General features: G+C 42.0%; 8 non-coding genes across 8 annotated transcripts; all 8 read left to right on the top strand.

Annotated features, from left to right (window-relative positions):
• Positions 1-17,343: 17,343 nt before the first annotated feature.
• On the top strand, positions 17,344-17,416 carry trnar-ccu (transfer RNA arginine (anticodon CCU)). The gene has a single exon. It is a non-coding gene; the product is annotated as a tRNA-Arg (tRNA).
• A 2,017-nt stretch (positions 17,417-19,433) lies between these two features.
• trnam-cau (transfer RNA methionine (anticodon CAU)) lies at positions 19,434-19,505 on the top strand. Its single transcript has one exon. It is a non-coding gene; the product is annotated as a tRNA-Met (tRNA).
• Positions 19,506-19,679: 174 nt separating this feature from the next.
• On the top strand, positions 19,680-19,751 carry trnam-cau (transfer RNA methionine (anticodon CAU)). Its single transcript has one exon. It is a non-coding gene; the product is annotated as a tRNA-Met (tRNA).
• Positions 19,752-19,917: 166 nt separating this feature from the next.
• Positions 19,918-19,989, top strand: trnam-cau (transfer RNA methionine (anticodon CAU)). The gene has a single exon. It is a non-coding gene; the product is annotated as a tRNA-Met (tRNA).
• A 166-nt stretch (positions 19,990-20,155) lies between these two features.
• On the top strand, positions 20,156-20,227 carry trnam-cau (transfer RNA methionine (anticodon CAU)). Its single transcript has one exon. It is a non-coding gene; the product is annotated as a tRNA-Met (tRNA).
• Positions 20,228-20,639: 412 nt separating this feature from the next.
• trnam-cau (transfer RNA methionine (anticodon CAU)) lies at positions 20,640-20,711 on the top strand. Its single transcript has one exon. It is a non-coding gene; the product is annotated as a tRNA-Met (tRNA).
• Positions 20,712-21,854: 1,143 nt separating this feature from the next.
• trnam-cau (transfer RNA methionine (anticodon CAU)) lies at positions 21,855-21,926 on the top strand. The gene has a single exon. It is a non-coding gene; the product is annotated as a tRNA-Met (tRNA).
• A 166-nt stretch (positions 21,927-22,092) lies between these two features.
• Positions 22,093-22,164, top strand: trnam-cau (transfer RNA methionine (anticodon CAU)). Its single transcript has one exon. It is a non-coding gene; the product is annotated as a tRNA-Met (tRNA).
• Positions 22,165-23,554: the final 1,390 nt, after the last annotated feature.

The following is a 23,554-nucleotide window of genomic DNA, read 5'->3' on the forward strand; positions in this document are numbered from 1 at the left end:
TGAGCCAGCGATTGCCTGCTCGCTCCACCTTTGTCTCTGTTCCTTCATCTTTGACAGACATGCTACCTTGACACTTTTGTTCAGTGGATTCAGCTCTTAGGCCGCAGAGGTAGTTAGTCACCTCTCTAACAAGGGGTTGCTTGGACAAACCCAATGAATGTCCTTTGTCTTGGTACACATGTGCAGGTTAGGTATAAGGTAGAGCGAGGGGTTCTCATCGTGGTAGGCGAGTGTTGGTGTTGTTTTGAGGTGAATGTGTGTGTTACCTCTCTGAAAACCAACATTTAATACGGACTTGAGTCGGTATATATTAAGCCTTTCTATGATGGGTAGATTGAGGATAAATCCTATTTCGAGGTTCTGAGGATTCACATAGATTGGAATTGCACTTCCAAGACTATATGCCAGGTGTATCTGTGAGGGTTGCACAACGGAAGAAGTAGCAGATCTAAGGATTTGCTCGACAAGGTCTAGAGAGAGCAGGTAAGCCGGAATCCTTCCAACACTCAGAGTGGTGCTAGGAGTTAGTGCATGGTGACGGGATGGGTTGAGGCATGCAGCTATTCTTATGGCACTAATGTGGTGCGTCTTCTCTCCTTTGGAGTGAAAATGGCTTGAAGAGCTTAATCTGAGTGGACCCATTTGTATGCCGGTGTTTGCCTTGGTTTTGAGACCCTGATGTGGTAGGTTACTGGTGAGAGCTTTCCCACTATCTCGAGGGGCCTGACCAACTTGGTAGGAACTTTTTAGAGATTCCTGCCGGTTTGGTGAACCTGAAATAGAGTACCTTGTCGCCTATTCGGTACTCGCGGTGAGACACTTTCCTGTCATAGTAGGCTTTGGATCATAGTAGGCATAGTTGGCCTGAATATGGTCATGCAGGTCCGTCACGTATTGGTGCGCTGTATTGGCGGTTGCAACACTGACATCTTCGGGGCGGTACAGAAGGTGCAGCGGAAGGGTCATTTCTCTTCCAGTTATCATTTCGAATGGCGTGACTCCTGTGGAGCGGTGCGGAGTAGACCTAATGGCCATCAGCACCAGGGGGAGTTTCACATCCCAATCTCTGCCATTGCTGTTAACATACTTCTTAAGCATGTTGATAATGGCGCAGCTGGCATGTTTGACCTGTCTAGATGACTGGGTATGATACGGGATGTGGAAGTTGACTTCCACGTCCATGATTTCATACATGGTAGTCATGACGCTTGAGGTGAAATGGGTGCCTCGATCCAAATCAACGGAGAGGGGTAACCCCCAGCGGCTGAACACATGGTTCAGCAGCAGGACTGCGTTTGCCGTGGCCGTATCGCCAGGGGCAGGGAGGCATTCCAGCCTCTTGGCGAAAGAGCAGGTAACCATGAGGAGATACTTGTTACCTTGTGAGGACTTGGGGACTGGTCCAATCCAATACACCTGGAGGCAGGATCATGGGAACGTGATCCCTCAGTTCTGGAGTGGGGCATGATCAATGGTAGAGGTCCTCTGGACTCCTGGAGGATATCGACTTGTCCATCTGAAAATGAAGAACTGTTTTCTGGACCAAGTGACCTTGGTGTGTCAACTTGAGCCCACATGTGTCCACAACAGCAGTCGATGAGCGGAGCCAGTCAGTCCAGTAGGTCCTGGCCAATTAACAGTGGTTCTGTATTAATGGGACATTTGTAAACAGGGTGTACTAGCATCATCCTTTGAAAGATAATGTCGATCCAGGCCCGTTTTGTGATAGACGATCTAACTTGCATGTAGCTTGTGATGCTCACGTTGCAGGTCTCGATCTGTAACGGTTTCCCGAGGGAGAGTATTGCTCTAGCCACCTCTGCGAAGGTGTTGGTTCCTATCAGACTTATTTCGGAACCAGTGTCGAGTAGTATGTGGGAGCTGATGCACCCCCCCACCAATACTGATGTGTATATGCGTCGGGTGTTGCCATTACGGCCTAGATCACCCAAGAAGGTCAGAAAAGGAGGGTGTGGCATGTTAGGGGTGACTGTTTTGAGTGGACTCCCCTGTTCCCCTTTCCCAACTCACAAAGTAAACTTTGGCGTTAACGGGAGGGGGTACATCATCTAGTCATGCTGACGGGGGTTCAGTGCCATGTTCCTTTGAGGAGTTCAGTGGACCTGGTGAATGACAGAGCACTTTAAGCTGCGTTACTACTTCCGTCAAGCATCTCCTGATTATATCCTCCATTTCCTTTCTCAAACCTTGTTCTCTGAGGGGATTTGAAACCTTGTCTTCCCACTCACCTCCTTGTTTGGGTTTTGCCGAGCGTTTTGCCCGGTTTTGGCCTGGCGTGACCATGGGGTTGTGTCTGGTCACCACGCCCCTGGTTCTGTTGCCCACCCTGCTGGTGAGGTGATCGGTGCCCCTGGGGTCCTGTTCTAACGTTCACCTTAACGTGAGGCATTTCGTTGCCTTCAAGCGCTAGGTCAGCGTATTCTGAGGCTTGGATCCCCAGGACTCTGGCATCACCTTCCTGCCCTCGAGCAGGGTGCACGCACGTCTCCCATGCCAGTTACGTGTACCTTCTGATTTCATGCATGGTGGGGTTGCCTGTTCTGCAGTGCATTGTGACATCATATCACACGATCTCGTGGAGGTTGTGAAGGAAGTGAGACTTCAAAGCCAGTTCCCCCTCCAGTCCTGGTGCATTACGTCCTTGGAAGTACGTGGTTCTCAGGTGTCTGTAATACTCGCGTGGAGGCTCATGCCTCTTCTGCGCAATGGCAAAAGCGCCTGGAGTAGTGGAGGCTTCGTCGTAAACAGCAAATACTCCTCACATAAGGCTTTACACAGAGCTGAGTAGTGGTCTCGGGTACCAGTCGGTAACGTTTCCATGAACACATGGACACTCCTCACCATAGTCTTCCATATGAGCTTGAGTTTTTCAAGCGATGAAGCATGAGGCAAGTCAACAAGGCAGCGCTCAATTTCTCTGAGATAATCGTCGATGTTTGAATATCGATTACTAGGGTCAAAGTGCTCTATGTCCCTTGCGAGGGACTCAAGTTGTCAAGTGCGCAAGCCTTGGTGTCGGTATGACCGCGAGTCGTCGAGTCATCCGAAACACCATAGTCACTCAGATCACTATAGCGATGAGGAAGATTTCCCTTTCATGGTGGGGATGGAGTTCAGTTGATGTGTGGGGGTGGGACCCGGGTTGCATACAGCTCCCTGGCTGATGGGGCCCTCGAGCTGCTTACACCACTCTGGGCTTGGAAGTAATTTTCCCCCCTCCATGGTGTGGAATTAGTCTGGTTGAAACACAAGGTGGCATGACTGAAAACTGACTAAGGGGGCAACTGGAGGAGCTTGAAAGGCTTCTCGTAGGATGAAGTCAGAGACTGTACCACTAGGGGCAGCTCGGCTCCTAGCATGTGTCCCTGGGTTTCCTAGGGGCACATTTCTATGCATTGTGCTGAAGAGGGGGCCCTCTTAGCTGTCAGATGTGGTGCTGTGCATTTCCTGCACTTACCTGATCTGACTCTGCTCTTAGCTGGGCAGCTTCAAGCTGCCTGCGCAGGGTTTCATTTACCTCCTGCATCTGGGCATTATCTTCCTGTGCCCAGATTCTCTCTGCTTGGGTGCACCTAACTTCTTGGCGCAGGCTGAGATTTTCCCTTTGCACTGCTTGGTAGCTGATCTGCAGCTGGGCAAGCTGGGCCTGGTGCTCTGCAGTTTTCAGTTGGTTCTGTGATGATGAAGGAGGAACATTTGGCCCACGAGGTCCGGGATTGTGTATCAACTAGTTTTTGCAATGCTTCATCTCAACGACTAATATTGTAGCCGTTAAGGTTATCTCTCTCCTCTACGGAGAGCCAGAGGACAGCGGTGACCACATCTTGCAGTGCTGGGTCATCTGACCTCTGAGGAGCTTCAGCTCCAGCCACGTGGGGCGATTTGTGACTCATTTTACTGGGGCAGTAAAAATGCTCGTGACACAGTGGCTCTGATAGCTTGTTGTGTTACAGATGCTATAATGCTGACACAAACACGCAGGTGAGAGGCTTCGACCTGTGGCTTACGGGTTACTGTATTGCAATGTGTGAATTTCACTGCGTTCTCTCCTTGGTGGACATCAATTAGGTGACCTGGCACCTCTGTAACATCTTGGCAAAAGCATTAGGTGTTAAATAACAACAACAGCAGGCTTTGAGCAGACTATCGTAAATTTACCAACCCCTAATCCACTCTAAGAGCACTTTCACACCACACTGGCTTTTGTCAATTGTCAAACAGAACCAAACTTTGAACTAATGATTCAAGTTATTACTTTGGATTCTTATGCATACACACTGTGACAAACTGGCATGTAGGATGCCTCACACGGGGCACCATTAATGTTGTGTGCTATGTTCAGGAGGAAGTTTGGCTATTAGTAATAATTAATAATCAAAGATAATTATTAATGATTAAAATCAATAGAACATTGATTAGAATCAATGTTAGCTTTTTAATCCTTTAAATCAATAATCATCACAGATAACCATCAATTATCAAATTTAATAGAATATTAATAATGATTAATATCACCGGGGCACCACCCTGGAATCAGGGACTGATAACCAGTCAGTATAACAGTCTCAATATAGGATTGTTCTCTTAGGAAAGTCAATGTCCATTCAAAAGGAAAATAATGAAGTCTTGAATCCGAGCACTGACATAGGTGTATGACATAGGTGCCAGCCCTTGACACAGGTGTATGCAAAACATACCAAAACACTTCTCTTTTAAAAAAAGTTTATTGATGCATTAATATCAATTAATAATCAATACAATGCAATCAATAAACTTCCAACTGCCAACTACAAACTAAACAGTAACATGATTAGACATGGTAACAAAATAAGCCTATAATACATGAGAGGAAGGTATGTATGTATGTGTGTGTGTGTGTGTGTGTGTGTGTGTGTGTGTGTGTGTGTGTGTGTAAGAAGTGATGTGCACAAAATGGTGGACATGGCTCTCGTGGAGAGTACGTCGCATGAGGTTTCCGGCCAGAGAATATGGCCATGAATGTGGGCGGAGAGAGAGGCTGGTTAATGGCGTCTGCCCGTTTAGTGAGTGTCTCCGCTTGTACGATAACTTAGGGACAAAGCTGAGCTTTATCGCCAAGTTATCTACTAGCCAATGTGTGTGCGGGTATGTTTGTGAGGGGTCGCGTGTGTGTGTGGTTACTACGAGAGAGAGAGAAGAGTGGCAGCACCGAAGCCGGTTTTCGCGTTCGTGGGAGAGAAAGCAAACGGTTAGTTTATCACTCTGAGACGTGGTGAACGGCTCGTAAACTGTACCGTGGTCTTTGGTTCTTTAATGGATAAAGTGAGTGTGCCGCCTCACCTTCGATGGCAGAAATACACAACAGTCAACGTGGTTGGACAACAACACAGCAAATCTCATTCATGGTAACAGTATGTTAAAGTAATACCTTGAGTATTATTAGCAGCAATGAGCAGACTCGGTGGTCCGTAAACTGTACAAGCAATAACCTTGATACACAAGAATAACACACTATAATATTCTATCTCTGCCCAGACGTAAACCTCTTACTTGAATCACGCGAGGACGTGGGTAGAATGTGTGTAGGTCCGTCGTTTGACTCTGACTCAGTTCCTCGAAGCTCGGGTGATGACGGGAGGCCGTTTCCTCACTCTGTCGGCTGGTGGTATGGCTGTGGACTCTCGGCGGTCTGGTGGAGAAATCAGCTGACTCAGTTGAAGAGGGAAGAGAAATCTTCTTTCTTCACTTCTGCAGATAAATAGATGAAGATGCGGATTGCTTGCCGGTCTCCTTCGGATCCGATAGCATGTTTGGTGGAACACAGAGAAATCTCAACCCATCCAGCGAGATGCAATGAGCTGCGTCTAGACTAGGGGTGTAACGGTATGACATTTTCACGGTATGATAACCGTCACAAAAATTACCACGGTATTACGGTTTCACGGTATTAGGTGCATTGATAATATTAAAAGCAGTTCAATATTTGGTAAGCTATTTCTGATAAACACACAGACAAATATTTCAGTTATAACCAATTCTTGAACTTTATTTAGGATTTCTTCAACTTTAATCCTTTAACTTTTGATCTTGAACATCAGGACACTCTCTTAATCCGACAAGGTAAAAAAAGAAAAAGAAAAAAATCATAAACCAGTAAACATTGATAAAAAAAAATGTGGTAGTATTCAGATGATTTTAACTAAAAATATTTTGTTATTGATATTTTATGATTTATGAAACTGAATTGTAATAATTTGTAATGATTATTGCCCAGGTTAACACTTAAAATATGCATTTGCATGCATTCAGTAATTTGTTGCATTTGTGATTTAGTTTCTACAATACCTACTGAAAATATATTATTCATGTGCATTTTATTTATTGGCATTTTGTCCAATACTGAAAATTTCTGCCAGTTTCACTGTCAATTTCTTGCATGCATATTGTCAATGTCAATTTCCTGAACACCAAAAGCCATGCATTTTGTAAACCCTATTTAGTACTATGTTTTACAAATAAAACATATTATTAGTATTATCAAACACATTGGCCTACTGTTGCGCTGCACTTAGGCAAAAAAACAAACAGTTGGCACATCGTAAACTTGAACGAGGTCTTAAATCCGTTTGCTGCATTTGTGAATGTGACAGATAGCATAAACATAACTTTAGCCTAACTAATCATTACAAATCATGTAAAACTACACTGAATCTTGTGTTTTTATGAAACGGGCTATAATTTACTATCCTGTGTAGTGTATTTCCACTTACATTCATCTCCGCAAATTCCGTGGGATTGTGCTCACGGAGATGGTGCTTAAGGTTTGAAGTGTTTCCCACCTGAGCTGATACTTTTTTGCGGCAAACTTTACAGACTGGGTAACCATAAACATTGATGTTGTCATGTGGGTCTTTTACATAGCCAAGTAATCCCAGACAGTGGACATAAACTTCTGTGGTGGTGGAAATAGAGGTTCAGGCTCGGACATGTCTGTGTATGTTGCGCTCGTGCTGCACTCACACACTCCGCTCGTGCTGGACTTCTGTGCTCGTGATGCGCAGCGTTCGCGACACCTGCATGTCACCTTTCAAATTGAGTGACAGTCAAATGCAACTGTTGGGCCTCATGTATTCAGATAGACGACAAAGGCAGGCCTAACGCAGTCGTAAAACCTAACTCAGGCCCACATACCAAGTCATAAATTATACTGATAAAAATCGCACCAAAATCAAACAAAGGGAGTCCAAAACAGACTACAAATCCCATGAAGCCTTGCTCACTAAAGGATCGAACTCTCAACTCCTATTGGATGAGGCACACGACAGAACGCACCTCAACCATGACATCATCAGGAGTAGAAATACCTCTGAAATGCTTCCGGGATTTGCTTCCAGCAACTTTGCTCGCCGTGTGTAGACGCAGCTCACCGCTGCTCTCAGGTGCAGCCTCGTGGCACAAGGAAGTAACGTCCGACTTGAAACTCTGGCCATACAATCTCCATCTCGCTGGACGAGTTGAGATTACTCTGTATTCCACCAAACACTCTAACGGATCCGAAGGAGACTGCCGAGCAATCCGCATCTTCATCCGTTTGTCTGCAGAAGTGAAGAGAAAAGATTTCTCTTCCCTCTTCAATCAAGTCAACGTCGCTGATTTCTCCGCCAGCCCGCCGAGAATCAGCAGCCGTACTGCCCGCCGACAGAGCGAGGAAACGGCCTCCCTTCATCAACCGAGCCTCGAGGAACCGAGTCTGAGTTAAAGGACGGATGAACACACATTCTGCATCCTCATGCGATTCAAGTAAGAGGATTACGTCTGGGCAGAGATAGAATATTATAGTGTGTTATTCTTGTGTATCAAGGTTATTGCTTGTACAGTTTACGGACCACCATGTCCGCTCATTATCAATACTCAGGGTATTAATTATCACGAATTTGATTTGCTGGATTGTGGTCCAACCACATTGGGCTGTTGTGCATTTCCGCCATCACAGGTGAGACTGGCAAACTGAGTTTATCCATTAAAGAATCAAAGACCACGAGACGGTTTACGAGCCGTCCACCGCATCTCTGAGTGATAAACTAACAGCTGTTTTCTCTCCCACGATCGTGAAATTGGCTTTGGGGCCGTCACTTATTTCTCTCTCTCTCTCTCGTACTAACCACACATACACGCGACCCCTCACAAACATTCTGGCACACATTTTTGGCTAGTAGATAGTGTAGCAAATTAGCTTAAAAAGGGAATTATTTATAATTAATTATAACTGGTTATAATTAATAATAAATATTTAGATTAGATCTTAGAATTAACTGTAGCAGAATCGATATTACAATTATTTGATCTGTCCGTCCACCGAGCAGACAATATAATTATTTATCAATTCTAGGAAGATTACTTTCCTGGCCAAGGAACAATAGCCTTCCTACTTATACAGTGCTAGCAGTAGTTTAGCATGTAGCAAGGAGCAACATTCAGTGACTTTGAATTGTGAGCGGAACACAGAGACAATCAATTGTGAATATAAAGGATTTAATAAATGAAACTATAACTAACATACAAACAAACTAAGCAAAACATACATATATAGAATGAAGGAGAGTAAGGAAAGGAGAGAGAAGAGCAAAGAATGGCAGTATTTCACATCAATTAACCACAACCTAAATGAGAATCATCAGAGGCACAATTCACCTTAAAAGGGGTTCAAACTTAAACACGCATCTAATCAGTTGTAAATGGTTACTTGCATTGGTTTGTTGCTGAATAAGAGTCTTGATGCGGTAGACGAGGTTCTCGACGATTTCTTTAGGAGTGAGTTGAAGAAGTCCACAGCAAATCCACAAAGTTACTTGAAGGTAAACACTGCCAGAAGGTTAAACTCAAGAGGAGAGTTTTGGAGTGTGTTGGTCTCAAGAAGAAGAGTTTTGAGCGATGATTAGTCTGCGTTCTGGAGTTTTAATAGTTCATTGCCGCACCCATTTTGTGGGTGGAGTGGCCAATCAGAGGCATGCATTTTGAGCGGGAGAGACATCCTTTGTCTCCGTTTATGGCCCATTCGCATTTTATTGCTGATCTGGACCGCTAGTGCAGCTTTTAATTCAAAACATAGTAAGAATTGTTCGATGCATTTCATGATCACATGGTGTACATTATTGTGTGAGAAATAAAGAGAAGATCATTTTGATACCAAGAATATAACCTCCAGACGATATTAAAGCAGAGATACACTCATACACTTGAATATAGGCATTTAACGTCTAACTAATACAAGTAAAGGGTTTTAACTAAGTTAATAAAATAGGGGAATATACATACAACACATGCATATAGCAGATACATTTATAACTGCTTACTATGGCCTAAATAGAGAAAATGTCTTTAGGTGTGTGTGTGACGTGTATTGGAATTGGTGGAGACAGACAACTGCTCTGGTGCCTGGCACGGGGGTCACCCCCCTTTCTGTGGAATGTGTTTGAAGCTTGATGGAGACACTCCAGAGGCGACCTGTTTTAGCATCCTTTTGATAGTGATAAAGACCATCTGCAATTTAGCACCCATATAAATGTAAACGCGGAGGCCAGGTCAGTAAAATATATGCAAATGTCAAAAGGCTATAAGGGTTTTTTTTTTTACAAAGTGTAATTAGCCATCACTGATCTTACACAGACGTTACAATAGCTTCGTGATAAAGCTCAGCTTTGTCCCTAAGCTACCATTGACTGGTTTCTCTCCGCCCACATTCGCGGTCATATTCCCTGGCCGGAAGTCTCGCGTGACATACTCTCCACGAGAGTCACGTCCGCCATTTTGTGCACATCCCTCCTTACACACACACACACACACACACACACACACACTGTCACACACACACACCTTATGTGTTATAGGATTATTTTAGTTTCCATTTCTAATCATATCACTGTTTAGTTTGTAGTTGTAAGTCGGAAGTTTATTGACTGCATTGTATTAATTATTAATTGATATTACTGCATAAATAAACTTTGTTATATTACAAATAGAAGTGTTTTGGTTTGTTTTGCATACACCTGTGTCATGCTGACGGGATGTCAGTGCTCGGATTCAAGCCTTCATTCATTGTTTTTTTCCCGAAAATCAATATTCTTCGGATGTCGATTTTCCTAAGAAAACAATCTAATATTGAGACTGTTATACTATCTGGTTATTAGTCCCTGATTCCAGGGTGGTGCCCCGTCAATGTTAATCTTTATTAATATTCTATTGATTTTTGATAATTGATCATTATCTTTGATGATTGTTGAATTTGAATGATCAATAAGCTAGTGTTAATTTTAATTAATGTTTCATCGATGTTAACAATTAATGATTATCTTTGATTAGAAAAAGCTAACATTGATTCTCATCAATGTTCTGTTGATTTTAATAATTAATAATTATCTTTGATAATTATTAATTATTGCTAATAACCAAACCCGCTCCTAAACGTAGCGCACTACATTTACTGGAGCCCCATATGAGGTTTTAATGAGTTAGATTCAATTAATTAATTTAAATATGAATTAATAACTAATGAAATAATTATTAATTATTTCTGATAGTGACACTGATCTAAACAACCAGTAAAGCCCTACACAACATGGGGAAGGCACAATTTAAAGATTTATTTTATCTAGCCAAGTTTATATGATGCTGTGTAAATGTCGCAGATTCTGTCTAAATTAAACTGATTTGGATTTTAGAAAAATTGAAAAATTCTGTCTTTATCTTCATGCAATACCGTCAATTAGAAGATTTCAATGGTTTGATAACCATCCGTTTTAAAACCGAGGTATATTGTGAAACCTTGAAACCGTTACATCCCTAGTCTAGATACAGCACATAATGTTGCTGGAAGCAATGCCCAGAAGGATTTTCTACTCCTGATGATGTCATGGTTGAGGGCAAGTTCTGTCGTGCGCCTCATCCAATAGTAGTTGAGAGTTCGATCCTTCAGAATTTCACACATAGGTGTAAAGTGAGCAAGGCTTCATGGAATTTGTAGTCGATTTTGGCACGGTTGTTATCAGTAAGGCTTTATGACTTTATGTAGGCCTCAGTCAGGTTTATGACTGTATGTAGGCCTGCCTTTGTCTTATATCTGAATATATGAGGCCCAGCATACTGTATTTGATACATACACAGATAACTGAAATGTCTAAATAAAGAAGAAATATACAAGTGTTATATCTCTGTTCTCCCCCTTCATCGCTGCTTGACTTGGGTGAAATTAAGCTGTCACCTGAAAGATAAAACTTTATTTAAAAAAAAAATACAAAATAAAATGTTTTCTCTGGTAAGTAAACAGCAGTAACACTTTCAAGATTTATAAATAGAAACAAAAAAATGTGCTGGCTTTTGTCGCATCCCACAGCACAGTACACTGTCTGAAAGTAAATGGAATTTTGGTCACAAAGGCAGCATGATCATACAGTGATGTCACATGACAGGTCAATATGCGCATGCATTACTGTGATTTTTTTTTTTTTTTTTTTTGGTCTATGCACAAATTGAGTGTATAGGAAATTAATATAATAATACCTGATTAATAATAGTTACAGGAAATGACAAATAATAGTTTATAGGCCTCTGTATTATTATTAATATATTTTAATATATCTGCTGAGGGAGATAGGCCTCGATCCATTCAGGCCAAATTTCTGAAATCATCCAATAAAGGTCTCGTGTTGCGCCTATCTCCCTCAGCAGACCTTCGAGCCAGGACGCGCCATCTAAATCGAGTCCCCAGCTCGCAGTCCTATCAGAGGCCTCAGCTTGAACACGTAAGTGTCTTTTAATGTCTCCAAAGTCTGAGGATTTTTACTTCTTTGCCATGTTTACCTCAAAGAGCAAGTATGTAACTGGGTGTATTGAATCTCACAACATGAAAATAATTAAAAAACTAGCAAAGTTCGCAAAGCTCGTGTATCACATGTCTGCCTCTCGCATGGCGTCATGTCACCCTGACTCACTTATTATTATTCTTGGGGATTTTAACAAAGCAAATCTCACACGTGAACTGCCCAAATACAAACAGTGTTTACATGGAGACCAATTGGTCCTCAGTATCTTCTGTGGGCGTGGATTGGGAGGCACTTAAGGCGGTTCTTAGGGGTCGGATCATACAGTATGCGTCATTCATAAAAAAATCCAAAGCACAAGAACTCGTGGAGTTGGAAGGAAATATTAAAAGTGCTGAGGCAGAGCTGAAGCACCGAATGTCATCTGATGGTCTCAGAGAATTGACCTGATTGAAATACATAATACTATTTTGTCGCGGAAAGTGGAGCTTTGGTTGTTCAGGGCAAGACAGTCATACTTTGAGTCAGGGGACAAAGCAGGGAAGCTTTTGGCTAGATATATAAAGCAGAGAGAGTCTTTTTCTACCATTCCCTCAGTGAAATCTGCTGGTGGTGAAATTTTTACCTTAGCCATTGATATTAATAATGCCTTTAAAGAATTCTATATTGATCTCTACAGTTCCACATCTTCATCTACTGATGAAGATATTAGAAACATTGTGGAACCATTAGAACTCCCTAAACTGACAAATGAGCAAAAAAACAAAACTCTCTTGATTCTGAGATAACCCTGGAAGAACTTGACGAGGTAATTAAGTCCTTACCTACAGGCAAGGCTCCGGGGCCAGATGGTTTTGCTGCTGAATTTTTTAGATCTTATGCTACAGAACTGGCTCCACTTTTGTTAGAAGTTTATACTGAATCATTAAAGAATGGAAAGCTTCCGCCAACCATGACACAAGCCCGGATCAGTCTGATTCTTAAAAAGGACAAAGATTCAAATGAGTGTAAAAGTTACCGTCCAATTACCCTGATCCAGCTAGATGTAAAAAGTTTGGCTAAAATTTTGGCTAACCGATTAAGTAAAGTTATGACATCTCTTATACATATAGATCAGGTGGGATTTATTCAGGGTCATAGCACTTCTGATAATATTAGGCATTTCATCAATATCATGTGGTCAGTGGCAAATGATCAGACTCCGGTTGCTGCCATCTCACTTGATGCCGAAAAGGCATTTGATATGGTAGAATGGGATTATCTTTGGCAGCCGGCAGGGTTGCCCTCTTTCCCCATTATTGTTCTGGCTTGCCCTGGAACCATTAGCAGCTGCGATAAGAAAGGAGGATGATTTTCCAGGGGTGGTGGCGGGAGGCGTGGCGCATAAGCTTCTGCTTTATGCAGATGATATTTTATTATTCATCTCTGACCCTACTAAATCTATGCCTTGCCTCCACAGAATTATTAATTCCTTTTCCAAATTCTCAGGATACAAAGTCAACTGGTCTAAATCCGAAGCTTTGGCTCTGACAGCATACTGCCCAGTAACGGCCTTCCAGCCAGGCACCTTCCAGTGGCCCAAACTGGGCATTAAGTATTTGGGCATTTTATTCCCCACAAATTTGTCTGATTTAGTTAGAGTTAATTTTGACCCTTTAATAAAAAGGTTTTCGAGCGATGTAGGCAGGTGGGCTTCATTACATTTATCGATGATTGGGAAGGTTAATGTTATTAAAATGAACTGTATTCCAAAATTTAACTACCTGCTACAGTCTCTCCCAGTAGATGTCCCCCTCTCTTATTTCAAGCAATTTGAAAGCATAGCAAAGTCTTTCATTTGGAATGATAAGTGCCCCAGATTACATTTCAATAAGTTACATAGGTCAATTGACAAAAGTGGGCTAGGCTTACCCAAGATTTCATTTTATTATTATGCATTCGGTCTCAGACATTTGGTTCATTGGTCGCTTCCACCTGAAAGAGCCCCTCCCTGGTTCTGCATTGAACAAGAACTTCTTGCCCCTATCTTGCCATTGCAATGTCTTTCTACCAAGCTGCCCAGAGAATTAAAGACACATCCCATTATCTCACACATGCAGTTAGTGTGGACAAGGGTTTCCCGCGTGCTCAATTCGGACATTTACCTGAACGTTGCCGCAAGTATTTGGTTAAACCTTAAACTGTGTATTAATAAGTCCCCTTTTTGTTGGACAGAATAGATTGAGAAGGGAGTTGCTACGCTGGGTGACCTGTATGAAAATGGAGCATTGAGATCCTTTGAAAATATTACACACCGGTTTGGGATTCCCAGATCTCAATTCTTCAGGTACTTACAGCTGCGATGGTACTTCTATTTTGTACCATCTTTGGGTGTAGTACACAGCCCCCTAAAGCTGCAGACACTCTTGAGATGGTACTAGTGGCTTTTGGAAAGGGTCACGAGGCTTCAGCGTACTATTCCTGGCTAATTCCGAGTCTAGGGGATGGGATTTTGACATCTCTCAAGAAGTTATGGGAGTAAGACTTGAATTTAGTACTGGAGGATGAAGAATGGGGCAGGATTTTAAAAAATGCCAAGTCTATGTCTAGGGATGCAAGGATGTGCCTCATTCAATTTAAGATTCTTCATTGTTTTATTGGACTCCCTCTAGATTGCATAGGCTTGGTCTTAAAGATACATCCACCTGTTGGTGATGCCAATCAGAGGATGGGGACATAGCCCACATTTTTTGGTATTGTACTAAGATTCAAGAGTTTTGGTCGAGGGTTCAGAGTTATGTCTTTGAGATCCTGAGCACTCAGATTTCATTCTGCCTCAGACTTTGTATTTTGGGTGATGGGGCAGGGGTTAACTTAGCGAACACACACAATAAAAACTGGGTCCTTACCAGTGTGATGATCGGCAGGAAAGTGATCCTTGGGGGATGGAAGTCGGCTGGTGCACCCTCATTTCATGAGTGGTGCACCGAATTGGGCACAATGGTGGCCTTTGAAAAGATGTCGCATAGGCAGCTGGGCAGCATGGGTGCCTTTCAGAAGAAGTGGGGCACTTATTTGGTCTTCTTGGAGGGTGCCAGGGGGGAACAGTGGAGAGGGACAGTTTAAATGGTGTGCATGTAATTAATTGATGTGTGGAACCCTTTTTCTTTTTTGTTGGGCAATTTTTTGTAGGGTTTTTTTTTTTTTTGTATTTTTTTGGACTGTCTTCTTGTATGTGTGTCTGTTATTATTCGTTATCTGACCACTGGGATGTGTGTTGGGTGGGTGTGGGGGGAAGGAGGGAGGGAGTGGGGTATATTTTGTTGAAAATTGATTCCGTGTTTTCATGTGCTGTTTATGTTGATTTGAGAGTGGAATCAATAAAAATTGTTAATGACAAAAAAAATATAAAAATAATAATAACTGAGTCAGGGTATTGTTGTTCCGTGTCTGTGAGTTGATCAGTCAGCTGATGCAGCGCAGTGTTCAAACATTCGTTTGGCGCGATATACACACTCACCAGAATAAACGAGGAAAACTCCCGTGGCGAGTAGAAAGGCTTACAGTTAATAAAGAGCACTTCCAAATTAGGACAGCACGTCCTCTTTAATGTTGTTACATCTGTACACCAACTTTCAGTGATATAAAAGCATGTTCCACCGCCTCTCATTTCCCCGTTTTTTTCCCCATGATGCAATCCGCTCTGAACAGCTAAAAGCCCGGCAGATGAAATGCGATGTCCGGAATGGCTTCACTCAGCCAGGTTTCTGTGAAGCACAAGGCAGCAGAGGTTGAAAAGTCCTTGTTTGTGCGGGTGAGGAGATGTAGTTTGTCCGTTTTGTTAGGAAGAGAGCGGAGATTCGCTAAGTGAAATGCCCCGCCAATGGAGTTTGACCAGCGCACCAGCTCGTCTTCCTCGCCTGTGTCTCCTGAACAACAAAGCCGTGCCTCCACATAAAATGTCTAGCAAAATGTCTGAATATTCAAAAACCAGGAAAAGATTGTCTGGTACATGCTGTCGAACGTTCAGCGGTTTGCCTCTGGTAAAACTGACTGGAAAAAGATTACTAAACACAGGACAAACAAACAAAAACAACAAAAGAACTGAGAAGCTCCACACCGAGGCAGCCATCCGCAGTCGTGATGATATTTTTATAGTTTTATATATATATATATATATATATATATATATATATATATATATATATATATATATATATATATAGTTATATATAGTTATATAAATGTTCAAACATTTTTTATCTTAAAACCGTTTAACAGATGTGTAGAAATATATCTTTTTACTTTTAGATGTATTATATAATACTTCTCGAATACAAATGTATTATTTATATATATATATATATATATATATATATATATATATATATATATATATATATATATATTTTATTATTCATTTCCACAGGTAAATGTCATTTGCCCATATGATTATGAAACAAAGTTCTTGATGAAAATTGCTTTTAGGTAAAGGATCCAATTTACTGATTAAGTTTTCATCAAAACACATTAATGAAACATTATAATAAGTATCCCAAAAGTATACGTATTGTGTTTTCACAGTGTTGTTGTCACAGTTGTTTAAAATTACTTTTGAGCTGTTTCCATTGCTTTGCGATTGTCCAAGAGAGAGATGGATTTCATCGAAGTACGTTTGCTCTTCCTTGCGTTTGTGGATTTCATCCTCAAATTTTGCCACCTGAATTTCTCAACCTGTATTCAACAACCTGAATATTGAGACCTGAATTTCATGACCTGAAATCCACCACTTGAATAATAAAAACTTTTAGGTGAATTCACACAAAATATTTTCAAATGTATAAAATTAACAGCAAAATTTTTCGATAACATCAGATTACACCCAGGCTTTTTTCAAGATCATGAATTCGGAGGCTTTTTCAAATTCAAGTTCTGGTGATATAGTTTTCAAAAGACCTTAAGAATGGAAATTAAATTTAATTAATTTAAAGTTTTTTTTAAAGGCAGCAGAACACTCGGAAATCAGTGGAGCTGTTCAGCGGAAGCTTGCTGGGCTTATAACCCTGAGATTGATAGATCAAAACCATCCTCAGGTAGATGTGTTTTACTTCAACAAATGCTTGGAAAAGAAAAGGTTCAACAGTGCAAGACAAAAGCCAAGTAGTTTTCAAAAGACCTTAAGAATGGAAATGTAAAAATACTTTTCTCTGAATTAAAATTTTTTTTAAAGACAGCAGAACACTTGGAAAATAAACCTGGCTGTATAGCAGAGCGGTACAGTGGAAGCTTACAAAGCACTCCAAGCAAATTTTGATGGATCAAAACCATCCTCTGCTAAAAGCATCGTCCTTAAACAAAAAGGTCAGAACTGTCACACTTCCTTCCAAATGCAATACTTTGAAATTGGTCATCTATTCGGATGTCTGTGTGATTGACTTGAACAAATAATTCACTGCATAGCATTACAACACACATGTAATGAATTATGGCAAAATAATTTTGTCCAACAATGCAGCCAATGGCGACCAACAGAAGCAGCTAATCAACAGCCCCAGTGGCCTAATGGATAAGGCATTGGCCTCCTAAGCCAGAGATTGTGGGTTCAAGTCCCATCTGGGGTGTGAATTAGTAGAGTGTTGCAGCACAAGTGAGCTGGGCACTTAATGCAGAGGCTGATGGATTGAAACTGTCCTCTGCTAAATGTGTTTTACTTCAGCCCATGCACAAATCTTGGAAAAGAATAGGTGCAACAGTGCAAGACTGAAGCCAAGTAGTTTTCAACAGACCTTAACAATGGAAATGTAAAAATACTTTTCTCTGATTTACATTTTTCTAAAAGACAGCAAGACACTTGGAAAGCAGCTCAGTGGGATAGCAGCTCAGCAGGAAAGCAGAGTGGCACAGCGGAAGCGTGCTGGGCCCATAACCCAGAAGTTGATGGATCAAAACCATCCTCTGCTAAGTGTGTTTCACTTCAGCCCATGCACAAATCTTGGAAAAGAATAGGTGCAAGACTAAAGCCAAGTAGTTTTCAACAAACCTTAACAATGGAAATGTAAAAATACTTTTCTCTGATTTACATTTTTCTAAAAGACAGTAAGACACTTGGAAAGCAGCTCAGTGGGAAAGCAGAGTGGCATGCATGCATGTGTGTGTGTGTGTGTGTGTTTAGTATGAGAGAGAGAGAGAGAAGTGACAGCCCTAAAGCCAATTTCACGATCGTGGGAGAGAAAGCAGCTGTTAGTTCATCGCTCAGAGATGCGATGGACAGCTTGTAAACAGTCCCACGTACTTTGACTCTTTAATGGATGAACTCAGTTTACCTGTTTCACCCGCGATGGCGAAATTGCACAACAGTCCAATTTGGTTGGACCACAATACAGCAAATCAAATTTGTGGTAATTAATACCTTGAGTATTAATAATGAGCGGACATGGCGGTCCGTAAACTGTACAAGCAAAAACCTTGAAACACAAGAATAACACACTATAATGTTCTATCTCTGCCCAGACGTAAACCTCTTACTTGAATCGCATGAGGACACAGGTAGAATGTGTTTTCCTCCGTCCTTTAACTCTGACCCGGTTCCTTGAGGCTCGGGTGATGACGGGAGGCCGTTGCCTCGCTCTGTCGGCGGGCGATACGGCTGTTGATTCTCGGCGGGCTGGCGGAGAACTCAGAAATGTCAACTTGATTGAAGATGGAAGAGAAATCTTTAATCTCTTCACTTCTGTAGGCAAACGGATGAAGATGCGAATTGCTCAGCGGTCTCCTTCGGATCTGTTAGAGTGTTCGGTTGAACACAGAGTAATCTCAAATCGTCTAGCGAGATGGAGATTGTATGGCCACAGTTTCAAATCGGACAGAAATCTTGGAAAAGAATAGGTGCAACAGTGCAAGACTGAAGCCAATTAGTTTTCAACAAACCTTAACAATGGAAATGTAAAAATACTTTTCTCTGATTTACATTTTTCTAAAAGACAGCAAGACACTTGGAAAGCAACTCAGTGGGAAAGCAGAGTGGCGCAGCAGAAGCGTGCTGGGCCCATAACCCAGAGGACGATGGATCGAAACCATCCTCTGCTGAATGTGTTCTACTTCAGCACAAGCACAACTTTTGGAAAGGAAAAGTTGAAACAGTGCAAGACTGAAGCCAAGTAGTTTTCAACAAACCTGAACAATGGAAACATAAAAATACTTTTCTCTGATTTACATTTTTCTAAAAGACAGCAAGACCCATGCACAAATCTTGGAAAAGAAAAGTTGCAACAGTGCAAGACTGAAGCCAATTAGTTTTCAACAAACCTTAACAATGGAAATGTAAAAATACTTTTCTCTGATTTACATTTTTCTAAAAGACAGCAAGACACTTGGAAAGCAACTCAGTGGGAAAGCAGAGTGGCGCAGCAGAAGCGTGCTGGGCCCATAACCCAGAGGACGATGGATCGAAACCATCCTCTGCTGAATGTGTTCTACTTCAGCACAAGCACAACTTTTGGAAAGGAAAAGTTGAAACAGTGCAAGACTGAAGCCAAGTAGTTTTCAACAAACCTGAACAATGGAAACATAAAAATACTTTTCTCTGATTTACATTTTTCTAAAAGACAGCAAGCCACTTGGAAAGCAACTCAGTGGGAAAGCAGAGTGGCGCAGCGGAAGCGTGCTGGGCCCATAACCCAGAGGTCGATGGATCGAAACCATCCTCTGCTAATTGTGTTTTACTTCAGCCCATGCACAAATCTTGGAAAAGAATAGGTGCAACAGTGCAAGACTGAAGCCAAGTAGTTTTCAACAAACCTTAACAATGGAAATGTAAAAATACTTTTCTCTGATTTACATTTTTCTAAAAGACAGCAAGCCACTTGGAAAGCAGCTCAGTGGGAAAGCAGAGTGGCGCAGCGGAAGCGTGCTGGGCCCATAACCCAGAGGTCGATGGATCGAAACCATCCTCTGCTAAGTGTGTTTTACTTCAGCCCATGCACAAATCTTGGAAAGGAAAAGGTTCAACAGTGAAGCCAAGTAGTTTTCAACAAACCTGAACAATGGAAATGTAAAAATACTTTTCTCTGATTTACATTTTTCTAAAAGACAGCAAGCCACTTGGAAAGCAACTCAGTGGGAAAGCAGAGTGGCGCAGAGGAAGCGTGCTGGGCCCATAACCCAGAGGTCGATGGATCGAAACCATCCTCTGCTAAGTGTGTTTTACTTCAGCCCATGCACAAATCTTGGAAAGGAAAAGGTGCAACAGTGAAGCCAAGTAGTTTTCAACAAACCTTAACAATGGAAATGTAAAAATACTTTTCTCTGATTTACATTTTTCTAAAAGACAGCAAGCCACTTGGAAAGCAACTCAGTGGGAAAGCAGAGTGGCGCAGCGGAAGCGTGCTGGGCCCATAACCCAGAGGTCGATGGATCGAAACCATCCTCTGCTAATTGTGTTTTACTTCAGCCCATGCACAAATCTTGGAAAAGAATAGGTGCAACAGTGCAAGACTGAAGCCAAGTAGTTTTCAACAAACCTTAACAATGGAAATGTAAAAATACTTTTCTCTGATTTACATTTTTCTAAAAGACAGCAAGCCACTTGGAAAGCAGCTCATTGGGAAAGCAGAGTGGCGCAGCGGAAGCGTGCTGGACCCATAACCCAGAGGTCGATGGATTGAAACCATCCTCTGCTAACTGTGTTTTACTTCAGCCCATGCACAAATCTTGGAAAAGAATAGGTGCAACAGTGAAGCCAAGTAGTTTTCAACAAACCTTAACAATGGAAATGTAAAAATACTTTTCTCTGATTTACATTTTTCTAAAAGACAGCAAGCCACTTGGAAAGCAACTCAGTGGGAAAGCAGAGTGGCGCAGCGGAAGCGTGCTGGGCCCATAACCCAGAGGTCGATGGATCGAAACCATCCTCTGCTAATTGTGTTTTACTTCAGCCCATGCACAAATCTTGGAAAAGAATAGGTGCAACAGTGCAAGACTGAAGCCAAGTAGTTTTCAACAAACCTTAACAATGGAAATGTAAAAATACTTTTCTCTGATTTACATTTTTCTAAAAGACAGCAAGCCACTTGGAAAGCAGCTCATTGGGAAAGCAGAGTGGCGCAGCGGAAGCGTGCTGGGCCCATAACCCAGAGGTCGATGGATTGAAACCATCCTCTGCTAACTGTGTTTTACTTCAGCCCATGCACAAATCTTGGAAAAGAATAGGTGCAACAGTGAAGCCAAGTAGTTTTCAACAAACCTGAACAATGGAAACATAAAAATACTTTTCTCTGATTTGCATTTTTCTAAAAGACAGCAAGACCCATGCACAAATCTTGTAAAGGAAAAGGTGCAAAAGTGAAGCCAAGTAGTTTTCAACAAAGCTTAACAATGGAAATGTAAAAATACTTTTCTCTTATTTACATTTTTCTAAAAGACAGCAAGCCACTTGGAAAGCAACTCAGTGGGAAAGCAGAGTGGCGCAGCGGAAGCGTGCTGGACCCATAACCCAGAGGTCGATGGATCGAAACCATCCTCTGCTAACTGTGTTTTACTTCAGCCCATGCACAAATCTTGGAAATGAATAGGTGCAAAAGTGAAGCCAAGTAGTTTTCAACAAACCTGAACAATGGAAATGTAAAAATACTTTTCTCTGATTTACATTTTTCTAAAAGACAGCAAGCCACTTGGAAAGCAACTCAGTGGGAAAGCAGAGTGGTGCAGAGGAAGCGTGCTGGGCTCATAACCCAGAGGTCGATGGATCGAAACCATCCTCTGCTAACTGTGTTTTTGTTCAGTCCATGCACAAATCTTGGAAAGAAAAGGTGCAACAGTGAAGCCAAGTAGTTTTCAACAAACCTGAACAATGGAAACATAAAAATACTTTTCTCTGATTTATATTTTTCTAAAAGACAGCAAGACCCATGCACAAATCTTGGAAAAGAATAGGTGCAACAGTGCAAGACTGAAGCCAAGTAGTTTTCAACAAACCTTAACAATGGAAATGTAAAAATACTTTTCTCTGATTTACATTTTTCTAAAAGACAGCAAGACACTTGGAAAGCAGCTCAGTGGGAAAGCAGAGTGGCGCAGAGGAAGCGTGCTGGGCCCATAACCCAGAGGTCGATGGATCGAAACCATCCTCTGCTAACTGTGTTTTACTTCAGCCCATGCACAAATCTTGGAAAGGAAAAGGTGCAACAGTGAAGCCAAGTAGTTTTCAACAAACCTTAACAATGGAAATGTAAAAATACTTTTCTCTGATTTACATTTTTCTAAAAGACAGCAAGCCACTTGGAAAGCAACTCAGTGGGAAAGCAGAGTGGCGCAGCGGAAGCGTGCTGGGCCCATAACCCAGAGGACGATGGATCGAAACCATCCTCTGCTAACTGTGTTTTACTTCAGCCCATGCACAAATCTTGGAAAGGAAAAGGTGCAACAGTGAAGCCAAGTAGTTTTCAACAAACCTGAACAATGGAAATGTAAAAATACTTTTCTCTGATTTACATTTTTCTAAAAGACAGCAAGCCACTTGGAAAGCAACTCAGTGGGAAAGCAGAGTGGCGCAGCGGAAGCGTGCTGGGCCCATAACCCAGAGGTAGATGGATCGAAACCATCCTCTGCTAACTGTGTTTTACTTCAGCCCATGCACAAATCTTGGAAAAGAATAGGTGCAACAGTGCAAGACTGAAGCCAAGTAGTTTTTCAACAAACCTTAACAATGGAAATGTAAAAATACTTTTCTCTGATTTACATTTTTCTAAAAGACAGCAAGACACTTGGAAAGCAGCTCAGTGGGATAGCAGCTCAGCAGGAAAGCAGAGTGGCACAGCGGAAGCGTGCTGGGCCCGTAATCCAGAGGTTGATGGATCAAAACCATCCTCTGCTAAGTGTGTTTCACTTCAGCCCATGCACAAATCTTGGAAAAGAATAGGTGCAAGACTAAAGCCAAGTAGTTTTCAACAAACCTTAACAATGGAAATGTAAAAATACTTTCCTCTGATTTACATTTTTCTAAAAGACAGTAAGACACTTGGAAAGCAGCTCAGTGGGAAAGCAGAGTGGCATGCATGCATGTGTGTGTGTGTGTGTGTTTAGTATGAGAGAGAGAGAGAGAAGTGACAGCCCTAAAGCCAATTTCACGATCGTGGGAGAGAAAGCAGCTGTTAGTTCATCGCTCAGAGATGCGATGGACAGCTTGTAAACAGTCCCACGTACTTTGACTCTTTAATGGATGAACTCAGTTTACCTGTTTCACCCGCGATGGCGAAATTGCACAACAGTCCAATTTGGTTGGACCACAATACAGCAAATCAAATTTGTGGTAATTAATACCTTGAGTATTAATAATGAGCGGACATGGCGGTCCGTAAACTGTACAAGCAAAAACCTTGAAACACAAGAATAACACACTATAATGTTCTATCTCTGCCCAGACGTAAACCTCTTACTTGAATCGCATGAGGACACAGGTAGAATGTGTTTTCCTCCGTCCTTTAACTCTGACCCGGTTCCTTGAGGCTCGGGTGATGACGGGAGGCCGTTGCCTCGCTCTGTCGGCGGGCGATACGGCTGTTGATTCTCGGCGGGCTGGCGGAGAACTCAGAAATGTCAACTTGATTGAAGATGGAAGAGAAATCTTTAATCTCTTCACTTCTGTAGGCAAACGGATGAAGATGCGAATTGCTCAGCGGTCTCCTTCGGATCTGTTAGAGTGTTCGGTTGAACACAGAGTAATCTCAAATCGTCTAGCGAGATGGAGATTGTATGGCCACAGT

The sequence above is a fragment of the Myxocyprinus asiaticus genome, chromosome 5, assembly GCF_019703515.2.
Source record: "Myxocyprinus asiaticus isolate MX2 ecotype Aquarium Trade chromosome 5, UBuf_Myxa_2, whole genome shotgun sequence".
Classification (NCBI taxonomy): Eukaryota; Metazoa; Chordata; class Actinopteri; order Cypriniformes; family Catostomidae; genus Myxocyprinus; species Myxocyprinus asiaticus.